We start from the raw sequence: 13,040 nt of genomic DNA on the forward strand, positions 1-13,040 counted from the left end.
TTGAGTCTTCGCAATGTGTTTAGGATTTGTATAATTATTGTTGTTTTACCCAAGACAAGCTAAAGGACCATGAAGCTAAATGGCAGTTCCATGCAAGGACTGAGTGAAAGAAAATATTTCTAAGCCTAAAATAAAATAAAATTAATTTTACATATGTTTGTCATGACAGTATGTTTGTGAATATCTAAAAATATCTCGTCTTTCGTTGATAATTTCGATTGTTTGGAATATCGATCCCCGTTGATTTCTTCTTTCTAGCTCCATAGTTTCTCCATATTGAGTTTAGGACGGGCGTCGGTCTCGACGTCCAGCATTCAACGCAATCAGCCGAGACAGTATTATTATTATTTATATCACATCTCACTTCTGTTACGCCTGCTATGATTGGTTGAAACTCGGTCACATGAGATTGAATGAAAATAGTATATTGCCCGCCAAATGGATATTACATGGGTATTTCACATGGATGACGTCACTGAAACTACTGCACAACGATACTGTGCATAACAAATTGTCGGTCGCTGCACTGGTGCTTCCCCGGCCGTGGTTGCTTTCGGGCACAGTCCCTTCAGTGTTTCGGGGTTGCTTTCAAGATTTTAAAGGAGCTTTAGCCATCCAAAATAGACAGCGAACGTGCCAAAATGAATATTAAGTAAGATACTCTGTTTTGATGTTTAGGGTATTCTTTATATGAAACAAATATATACGGCAAAGCAGCCACTGAAACGTCGCAGCCGGGATCGCTGCGGCGCGTTCCACGCTATGAGCATTTCTACGCATTCAAGTTCCACGCCGATGCTTACCGAAAACGCTCTAAAACTGTGTGACTTGTGAATATAAGGTGTAGTACGCTCGTGAGAAAGTAATTTCAATCACTTCTACGACATTTTATCAAGCAAGTCTAGGTTAAATGTTACTGGTATATAATATTCGCATGTTCAGGGCAGGGGGCTGTTCTACAGTTTCATTATCAAATTTAGGTCAACGTCATTGTGGTTTGTCAGATGTACACATCTTTTTAAATATTTTCTCCAGTTTAAGAGGCTAGGTGAGGCAACCTCAGGCTAGTGACTGGTGGAGTAAGTAAGATGATAAATCTTTACTAATGTTACTGGTATCAGGTTTCACCTATTTAGGAAGATGCCCTACAGATGTAATTATTCAGAAGCAAGTGATTAAATATTTCAATCGCGCAATGCACTCGAAAAACACCCTACTAAAAAAGCATTTACAGTCAACAAAAACCTTGAAAAGAAAATGGTTTAAAAATATGGAATCAAATTTAAAAGATATAGACAACTTATCGTTAATGAACAAGGGTGAAATAATAACACTACACAAATTACAAAACATCAATGATGAAATGAAAAAAATCATTTCACTTTTTTGGAAAAAGGAAATTCATAAAGACTCCAGACCAAATTCTCACTCAAAAAATAAACTTAGAACATATAGAATATTTAAAACAGAGTTTAAATTAAATAGCTACCTAACTCAAAAATATTGAACTGCGACAAATTTTGACAAAATTCAGATTGGGGAACCATTGCCTCAAAATAGAAACAGGCAGACATACTCACACTGCAGTGGAAAAGAGACCAAAAAACAGATTGAAATTGAATATCATTTCATAATAACATGTTCAAGATTCAAGACACAAAGGAAAAGCATATTTGAAACAGCAGAGAAAAAAGTACCACACTGTACACAATTTGAAAATGAAAACAAATTCAAATATTATTAAACAACATCAAAATGTCTATCCCTTTGGCACAATATATTAAATTATGTATGGAAATAAGGCAGCGACACCTCCCCTAAATTTAACGCAACAACATTATATTTAACTTTATATATATATATATATATATATATATATATATCAGTTCTTTTTATTTAGATCATGGCAATTTTTTGGTCAGAGCGCCCTCTAGTTTTGTGGAGAATCATGTTCATTTGGAATGCTCTGATTGGATGGAAGTTCAAGCCTAGCAAGGTGTGATAGAATTGGCCTGTTATGTTCAGATTCAAATAAGCATGAACCACTAATTTGACAGGGAAGTGATACTTATAATGCAGCAAGCTGTTCTAATTGCTGTTGTGGTAGAGTTTTTCTATTTTCCTGTCAAATGCATTTATTGGTCCACTGAAAAATGAAAATAATGTTCCCTGTAACTTAGACTCTTATTGATCAAGGCATTTTAAAAATCATGGGTGTTAACTCCCCTCAAGTTATGACCCGTTGTCCCCTACAGAATAATGGTTGCATCTAATATTAAAATAAAGATGGCGGAGTATAGCGTTGATTCATCTCGTTCTACTCTGGATTACTTGGAGTCAATAAAGATCCTAGAAAGTTAGTATTTATATGCCTGTGTGTTTTTTTTTTGTTTGTTTTTTCACTGTCTTTGACTTTCCCAGTATGTTTGTTGCTGTTGACAACAATTCAGTCCTCTGCCAGGCTTCAGTCAATGTTTTTCTTCACTACCTACCCAACTCCTCGTCGGGCACTATGTAGCTGGTGTGGTATATTTATCACAGACAGTAGGGCAATTGTCACATTTAGTGCTCCAAGAAAATATTCTCTGTCCATGTGTATTTATATAAATAGATGCAGTTTCTTTGGCTTGAATAACGATCACTGGCTTCGTACATACAGGTATACTGGTTTACCTGTTTCTAGTTGAAATATAGCCAATCTTATTAACCAAGACAGTTGGACATTTGCCACATGTCACAACACTCATTTCCAAGTGCCATAGCTTGAAACAAGTAGTCAAATCTGATATTGGCTGGAGCTTTAGTTTATATGGACATGGTAAATGGCAAACTAGATGGTCAGAAAGTAATAAAAATAATCACAGCTTTACTCCACCCACCCCACTATGAAGTAAAAGCCTGTTTATAAGGCCATGTATGATGGTTTCATTTTTCTTATGGAAAACAATTTTAATTAAAAACTTCTATGCTCCTGTACCCAACCGTGGGGGTTCATCACACTAAACAACAGGTGTCACTATTACTAAGATAAATGTACTTTTTTTTCATTAAAATTACTGAATGCTTATACATATGTACTAAAACGTTAGTTAACATTTAATATCAGGCAATGCATTGGTTCATTACCCTGGCTACGTGTTAAAATGGTTATGAATTCACTCTAGATAAGTACGTACGTAACCGACCAATCTTGGACTTTATTTCAATGTGTTGGTCAGGGTTCTGACCCTGTGTATTTTTCGGTGGGTACCGTTTAATTTCATTACCCTGGCTACGTGTTAAAATGGTTATGAATTCATTTTGGATAAGTACGTACATAACCGACCAATCTTGGACTTTATTTCAATATGTTGGTCAGGGTTCTGACCCTGTGTATTTTTCGGTGGGTACCGTTTAATTTCATTACCCTGGCTACGTGTTAAAATGGGTCTGAAGTCACTCTGGATAAGTACGTACGTAACCGACCAATCTTGGACTTTAATTCAATGTGTTGGTCAGGGTTCTGACCCTGTGTATTTTTCGGTGGGTACCGTTTAATTTCATTACCCTGGCTACGTGTTAAAATGGGTATGAATTCATTTTGGATAAGTACGTACATAACCGACCAATCTTGGACTTTATTTCAATGTGTTGGTCAGGGTTCTGACCCTGTGTATTTTTCGGTGGGTACCGTTTAATTTCACTACCCTGGCTACGTGTTAAAATGGTTATGAATTCATTTTGGATAAGTACGTACATAACCGACCAATCTTGGACTTTATTTTGCATGCAGGTAAGGTACACCTACAGACATAACTGTGGACATTCAGTTCTTTTTATTTAGATCATGGCAATTTTTTGGTCAGAGCGCCCTCTAGTTTTGTGGAGAATCATGTTCATTTGGAATGCTCTGATTGGATGGAAGTTCAAGCCTAGCAAGGTGTGATAGAATTGGCCTGTTATGTTCAGATTCAAATAAGCATGAACCACTAATTTGACAGGGAAGTGATACTTATAATGCAGCAAGCTGTTCTAATTGCTGTTGTGGTAGAGTTTTTCTATTTTCCTGTCAAATGCATTTATTGGTCCACTGAAAAATGAAAATAATGTTCCCTGTAACTTAGACTCTTATTGATCAAGGCATTTTAAAAATCATGGGTGTTAACTCCCCTCAAGTTATGACCCGTTGTCCCCTACAGAATAATGGTTGCATCTAATATTAAAATAAAGATGGCGGAGTATAGCGTTGATTCATCTCGTTCTACTCTGGATTACTTGGAGTCAATAAAGATCCTAGAAAGTTAGTATTTATATGCCTGTGTGTTTTTTTTTTGTTTGTTTTTTCACTGTCTTTGACTTTCCCAGTATGTTTGTTGCTGTTGACAACAATTCAGTCCTCTGCCAGGCTTCAGTCAATGTTTTTCTTCACTACCTACCCAACTCCTCGTCGGGCACTATGTAGCTGGTGTGGTATATTTATCACAGACAGTAGGGCAATTGTCACATTTAGTGCTCCAAGAAAATATTCTCTGTCCATGTGTATTTATATAAATAGATGCAGTTTCTTTGGCTTGAATAACGATCACTGGCTTCGTACATACAGGTATACTGGTTTACCTGTTTCTAGTTGAAATATAGCCAATCTTATTAACCAAGACAGTTGGACATTTGCCACATGTCACAACACTCATTTCCAAGTGCCATAGCTTGAAACAAGTAGTCAAATCTGATATTGGCTGGAGCTTTAGTTTATATGGACATGGTAAATGGCAAACTAGATGGTCAGAAAGTAATAAAAATAATCACAGCTTTACTCCACCCACCCCACTATGAAGTAAAAGCCTGTTTATAAGGCCATGTATGATGGTTTCATTTTTCTTATGGAAAACAATTTTAATTAAAAACTTCTATGCTCCTGTACCCAACCGTGGGGGTTCATCACACTAAACAACAGGTGTCACTATTACTAAGATAAATGTACTTTTTTTTCATTAAAATTACTGAATGCTTATACATATGTACTAAAACGTTAGTTAACATTTAATATCAGGCAATGCATTGGTTCATTACCCTGGCTACGTGTTAAAATGGTTATGAATTCACTCTAGATAAGTACGTACGTAACCGACCAATCTTGGACTTTATTTCAATGTGTTGGTCAGGGTTCTGACCCTGTGTATTTTTCGGTGGGTACCGTTTAATTTCATTACCCTGGCTACGTGTTAAAATGGTTATGAATTCATTTTGGATAAGTACGTACATAACCGACCAATCTTGGACTTTATTTCAATATGTTGGTCAGGGTTCTGACCCTGTGTATTTTTCGGTGGGTACCGTTTAATTTCATTACCCTGGCTACGTGTTAAAATGGGTCTGAAGTCACTCTGGATAAGTACGTACGTAACCGACCAATCTTGGACTTTAATTCAATGTGTTGGTCAGGGTTCTGACCCTGTGTATTTTTCGGTGGGTACCGTTTAATTTCATTACCCTGGCTACGTGTTAAAATGGGTATGAATTCATTTTGGATAAGTACGTACATAACCGACCAATCTTGGACTTTATTTCAATGTGTTGGTCAGGGTTCTGACCCTGTGTATTTTTCGGTGGGTACCGTTTAATTTCACTACCCTGGCTACGTGTTAAAATGGTTATGAATTCATTTTGGATAAGTACGTACATAACCGACCAATCTTGGACTTTATTTTGCATGCAGGTAAGGTACACCTACAGACATAACTGTGGACATTCAGTTCTTTTTATTTAGATCATGGCAATTTTTTGGTCAGAGCGCCCTCTAGTTTTGTGGAGAATCATGTTCATTTGGAATGCTCTGATTGGATGGAAGTTCAAGCCTAGCAAGGTGTGATAGAATTGGCCTGTTATGTTCAGATTCAAATAAGCATGAACCACTAATTTGACAGGGAAGTGATACTTATAATGCAGCAAGCTGTTCTAATTGCTGTTGTGGTAGAGTTTTTCTATTTTCCTGTCAAATGCATTTATTGGTCCACTGAAAAATGAAAATAATGTTCCCTGTAACTTAGACTCTTATTGATCAAGGCATTTTAAAAATCATGGGTGTTAACTCCCCTCAAGTTATGACCCGTTGTCCCCTACAGAATAATGGTTGCATCTAATATTAAAATAAAGATGGCGGAGTATAGCGTTGATTCATCTCGTTCTACTCTGGATTACTTGGAGTCAATAAAGATCCTAGAAAGTTAGTATTTATATGCCTGTGTGTTTTTTTTTTGTTTGTTTTTTCACTGTCTTTGACTTTCCCAGTATGTTTGTTGCTGTTGACAACAATTCAGTCCTCTGCCAGGCTTCAGTCAATGTTTTTCTTCACTACCTACCCAACTCCTCGTCGGGCACTATGTAGCTGGTGTGGTATATTTATCACAGACAGTAGGGCAATTGTCACATTTAGTGCTCCAAGAAAATATTCTCTGTCCATGTGTATTTATATAAATAGATGCAGTTTCTTTGGCTTGAATAACGATCACTGGCTTCGTACATACAGGTATACTGGTTTACCTGTTTCTAGTTGAAATATAGCCAATCTTATTAACCAAGACAGTTGGACATTTGCCACATGTCACAACACTCATTTCCAAGTGCCATAGCTTGAAACAAGTAGTCAAATCTGATATTGGCTGGAGCTTTAGTTTATATGGACATGGTAAATGGCAAACTAGATGGTCAGAAAGTAATAAAAATAATCACAGCTTTACTCCACCCACCCCACTATGAAGTAAAAGCCTGTTTATAAGGCCATGTATGATGGTTTCATTTTTCTTATGGAAAACAATTTTAATTAAAAACTTCTATGCTCCTGTACCCAACCGTGGGGGTTCATCACACTAAACAACAGGTGTCACTATTACTAAGATAAATGTACTTTTTTTTCATTAAAATTACTGAATGCTTATACATATGTACTAAAACGTTAGTTAACATTTAATATCAGGCAATGCATTGGTTCATTACCCTGGCTACGTGTTAAAATGGTTATGAATTCACTCTAGATAAGTACGTACGTAACCGACCAATCTTGGACTTTATTTCAATGTGTTGGTCAGGGTTCTGACCCTGTGTATTTTTCGGTGGGTACCGTTTAATTTCATTACCCTGGCTACGTGTTAAAATGGTTATGAATTCATTTTGGATAAGTACGTACATAACCGACCAATCTTGGACTTTATTTCAATATGTTGGTCAGGGTTCTGACCCTGTGTATTTTTCGGTGGGTACCGTTTAATTTCATTACCCTGGCTACGTGTTAAAATGGGTCTGAAGTCACTCTGGATAAGTACGTACGTAACCGACCAATCTTGGACTTTAATTCAATGTGTTGGTCAGGGTTCTGACCCTGTGTATTTTTCGGTGGGTACCGTTTAATTTCATTACCCTGGCTACGTGTTAAAATGGGTATGAATTCATTTTGGATAAGTACGTACATAACCGACCAATCTTGGACTTTATTTCAATGTGTTGGTCAGGGTTCTGACCCTGTGTATTTTTCGGTGGGTACCGTTTAATTTCACTACCCTGGCTACGTGTTAAAATGGTTATGAATTCATTTTGGATAAGTACGTACATAACCGACCAATCTTGGACTTTATTTTGCATGCAGGTAAGGTACACCTACAGACATAACTGTGGACATTCAGTTCTTTTTATTTAGATCATGGCAATTTTTTGGTCAGAGCGCCCTCTAGTTTTGTGGAGAATCATGTTCATTTGGAATGCTCTGATTGGATGGAAGTTCAAGCCTAGCAAGGTGTGATAGAATTGGCCTGTTATGTTCAGATTCAAATAAGCATGAACCACTAATTTGACAGGGAAGTGATACTTATAATGCAGCAAGCTGTTCTAATTGCTGTTGTGGTAGAGTTTTTCTATTTTCCTGTCAAATGCATTTATTGGTCCACTGAAAAATGAAAATAATGTTCCCTGTAACTTAGACTCTTATTGATCAAGGCATTTTAAAAATCATGGGTGTTAACTCCCCTCAAGTTATGACCCGTTGTCCCCTACAGAATAATGGTTGCATCTAATATTAAAATAAAGATGGCGGAGTATAGCGTTGATTCATCTCGTTCTACTCTGGATTACTTGGAGTCAATAAAGATCCTAGAAAGTTAGTATTTATATGCCTGTGTGTTTTTTTTTTGTTTGTTTTTTCACTGTCTTTGACTTTCCCAGTATGTTTGTTGCTGTTGACAACAATTCAGTCCTCTGCCAGGCTTCAGTCAATGTTTTTCTTCACTACCTACCCAACTCCTCGTCGGGCACTATGTAGCTGGTGTGGTATATTTATCACAGACAGTAGGGCAATTGTCACATTTAGTGCTCCAAGAAAATATTCTCTGTCCATGTGTATTTATATAAATAGATGCAGTTTCTTTGGCTTGAATAACGATCACTGGCTTCGTACATACAGGTATACTGGTTTACCTGTTTCTAGTTGAAATATAGCCAATCTTATTAACCAAGACAGTTGGACATTTGCCACATGTCACAACACTCATTTCCAAGTGCCATAGCTTGAAACAAGTAGTCAAATCTGATATTGGCTGGAGCTTTAGTTTATATGGACATGGTAAATGGCAAACTAGATGGTCAGAAAGTAATAAAAATAATCACAGCTTTACTCCACCCACCCCACTATGAAGTAAAAGCCTGTTTATAAGGCCATGTATGATGGTTTCATTTTTCTTATGGAAAACAATTTTAATTAAAAACTTCTATGCTCCTGTACCCAACCGTGGGGGTTCATCACACTAAACAACAGGTGTCACTATTACTAAGATAAATGTACTTTTTTTTCATTAAAATTACTGAATGCTTATACATATGTACTAAAACGTTAGTTAACATTTAATATCAGGCAATGCATTGGTTCATTACCCTGGCTACGTGTTAAAATGGTTATGAATTCACTCTAGATAAGTACGTACGTAACCGACCAATCTTGGACTTTATTTCAATGTGTTGGTCAGGGTTCTGACCCTGTGTATTTTTCGGTGGGTACCGTTTAATTTCATTACCCTGGCTACGTGTTAAAATGGTTATGAATTCATTTTGGATAAGTACGTACATAACCGACCAATCTTGGACTTTATTTCAATATGTTGGTCAGGGTTCTGACCCTGTGTATTTTTCGGTGGGTACCGTTTAATTTCATTACCCTGGCTACGTGTTAAAATGGGTCTGAAGTCACTCTGGATAAGTACGTACGTAACCGACCAATCTTGGACTTTAATTCAATGTGTTGGTCAGGGTTCTGACCCTGTGTATTTTTCGGTGGGTACCGTTTAATTTCATTACCCTGGCTACGTGTTAAAATGGGTATGAATTCATTTTGGATAAGTACGTACATAACCGACCAATCTTGGACTTTATTTCAATGTGTTGGTCAGGGTTCTGACCCTGTGTATTTTTCGGTGGGTACCGTTTAATTTCACTACCCTGGCTACGTGTTAAAATGGTTATGAATTCATTTTGGATAAGTACGTACATAACCGACCAATCTTGGACTTTATTTTGCATGCAGGTAAGGTACACCTACAGACATAACTGTGGACATTCAGTTCTTTTTATTTAGATCATGGCAATTTTTTGGTCAGAGCGCCCTCTAGTTTTGTGGAGAATCATGTTCATTTGGAATGCTCTGATTGGATGGAAGTTCAAGCCTAGCAAGGTGTGATAGAATTGGCCTGTTATGTTCAGATTCAAATAAGCATGAACCACTAATTTGACAGGGAAGTGATACTTATAATGCAGCAAGCTGTTCTAATTGCTGTTGTGGTAGAGTTTTTCTATTTTCCTGTCAAATGCATTTATTGGTCCACTGAAAAATGAAAATAATGTTCCCTGTAACTTAGACTCTTATTGATCAAGGCATTTTAAAAATCATGGGTGTTAACTCCCCTCAAGTTATGACCCGTTGTCCCCTACAGAATAATGGTTGCATCTAATATTAAAATAAAGATGGCGGAGTATAGCGTTGATTCATCTCGTTCTACTCTGGATTACTTGGAGTCAATAAAGATCCTAGAAAGTTAGTATTTATATGCCTGTGTGTTTTTTTTTTGTTTGTTTTTTCACTGTCTTTGACTTTCCCAGTATGTTTGTTGCTGTTGACAACAATTCAGTCCTCTGCCAGGCTTCAGTCAATGTTTTTCTTCACTACCTACCCAACTCCTCGTCGGGCACTATGTAGCTGGTGTGGTATATTTATCACAGACAGTAGGGCAATTGTCACATTTAGTGCTCCAAGAAAATATTCTCTGTCCATGTGTATTTATATAAATAGATGCAGTTTCTTTGGCTTGAATAACGATCACTGGCTTCGTACATACAGGTATACTGGTTTACCTGTTTCTAGTTGAAATATAGCCAATCTTATTAACCAAGACAGTTGGACATTTGCCACATGTCACAACACTCATTTCCAAGTGCCATAGCTTGAAACAAGTAGTCAAATCTGATATTGGCTGGAGCTTTAGTTTATATGGACATGGTAAATGGCAAACTAGATGGTCAGAAAGTAATAAAAATAATCACAGCTTTACTCCACCCACCCCACTATGAAGTAAAAGCCTGTTTATAAGGCCATGTATGATGGTTTCATTTTTCTTATGGAAAACAATTTTAATTAAAAACTTCTATGCTCCTGTACCCAACCGTGGGGGTTCATCACACTAAACAACAGGTGTCACTATTACTAAGATAAATGTACTTTTTTTTCATTAAAATTACTGAATGCTTATACATATGTACTAAAACGTTAGTTAACATTTAATATCAGGCAATGCATTGGTTCATTACCCTGGCTACGTGTTAAAATGGTTATGAATTCACTCTAGATAAGTACGTACGTAACCGACCAATCTTGGACTTTATTTCAATGTGTTGGTCAGGGTTCTGACCCTGTGTATTTTTCGGTGGGTACCGTTTAATTTCATTACCCTGGCTACGTGTTAAAATGGTTATGAATTCATTTTGGATAAGTACGTACATAACCGACCAATCTTGGACTTTATTTCAATATGTTGGTCAGGGTTCTGACCCTGTGTATTTTTCGGTGGGTACCGTTTAATTTCATTACCCTGGCTACGTGTTAAAATGGGTCTGAAGTCACTCTGGATAAGTACGTACGTAACCGACCAATCTTGGACTTTAATTCAATGTGTTGGTCAGGGTTCTGACCCTGTGTATTTTTCGGTGGGTACCGTTTAATTTCATTACCCTGGCTACGTGTTAAAATGGGTATGAATTCATTTTGGATAAGTACGTACATAACCGACCAATCTTGGACTTTATTTCAATGTGTTGGTCAGGGTTCTGACCCTGTGTATTTTTCGGTGGGTACCGTTTAATTTCACTACCCTGGCTACGTGTTAAAATGGTTATGAATTCATTTTGGATAAGTACGTACATAACCGACCAATCTTGGACTTTATTTTGCATGCAGGTAAGGTACACCTACAGACATAACTGTGGACATTCAGTTCTTTTTATTTAGATCATGGCAATTTTTTGGTCAGAGCGCCCTCTAGTTTTGTGGAGAATCATGTTCATTTGGAATGCTCTGATTGGATGGAAGTTCAAGCCTAGCAAGGTGTGATAGAATTGGCCTGTTATGTTCAGATTCAAATAAGCATGAACCACTAATTTGACAGGGAAGTGATACTTATAATGCAGCAAGCTGTTCTAATTGCTGTTGTGGTAGAGTTTTTCTATTTTCCTGTCAAATGCATTTATTGGTCCACTGAAAAATGAAAATAATGTTCCCTGTAACTTAGACTCTTATTGATCAAGGCATTTTAAAAATCATGGGTGTTAACTCCCCTCAAGTTATGACCCGTTGTCCCCTACAGAATAATGGTTGCATCTAATATTAAAATAAAGATGGCGGAGTATAGCGTTGATTCATCTCGTTCTACTCTGGATTACTTGGAGTCAATAAAGATCCTAGAAAGTTAGTATTTATATGCCTGTGTGTTTTTTTTTTGTTTGTTTTTTCACTGTCTTTGACTTTCCCAGTATGTTTGTTGCTGTTGACAACAATTCAGTCCTCTGCCAGGCTTCAGTCAATGTTTTTCTTCACTACCTACCCAACTCCTCGTCGGGCACTATGTAGCTGGTGTGGTATATTTATCACAGACAGTAGGGCAATTGTCACATTTAGTGCTCCAAGAAAATATTCTCTGTCCATGTGTATTTATATAAATAGATGCAGTTTCTTTGGCTTGAATAACGATCACTGGCTTCGTACATACAGGTATACTGGTTTACCTGTTTCTAGTTGAAATATAGCCAATCTTATTAACCAAGACAGTTGGACATTTGCCACATGTCACAACACTCATTTCCAAGTGCCATAGCTTGAAACAAGTAGTCAAATCTGATATTGGCTGGAGCTTTAGTTTATATGGACATGGTAAATGGCAAACTAGATGGTCAGAAAGTAATAAAAATAATCACAGCTTTACTCCACCCACCCCACTATGAAGTAAAAGCCTGTTTATAAGGCCATGTATGATGGTTTCATTTTTCTTATGGAAAACAATTTTAATTAAAAACTTCTATGCTCCTGTACCCAACCGTGGGGGTTCATCACACTAAACAACAGGTGTCACTATTACTAAGATAAATGTACTTTTTTTTCATTAAAATTACTGAATGCTTATACATATGTACTAAAACGTTAGTTAACATTTAATATCAGGCAATGCATTGGTTCATTACCCTGGCTACGTGTTAAAATGGTTATGAATTCACTCTAGATAAGTACGTACGTAACCGACCAATCTTGGACTTTATTTCAATGTGTTGGTCAGGGTTCTGACCCTGTGTATTTTTCGGTGGGTACCGTTTAATTTCATTACCCTGGCTACGTGTTAAAATGGTTATGAATTCATTTTGGATAAGTACGTACATAACCGACCAATCTTGGACTTTATTTCAATATGTTGGTCAGGGTTCTGACCCTGTGTATTTTTCGGTGGGTACCGTTTAATTTCATTACCCTGGCTACGTGTTAAAAT

The sequence above is a fragment of the Saccoglossus kowalevskii genome, chromosome 4, assembly GCF_978046115.1.
Source record: "Saccoglossus kowalevskii chromosome 4, keSacKowa6.1, whole genome shotgun sequence".
Classification (NCBI taxonomy): domain Eukaryota; kingdom Metazoa; phylum Hemichordata; class Enteropneusta; family Harrimaniidae; genus Saccoglossus; species Saccoglossus kowalevskii.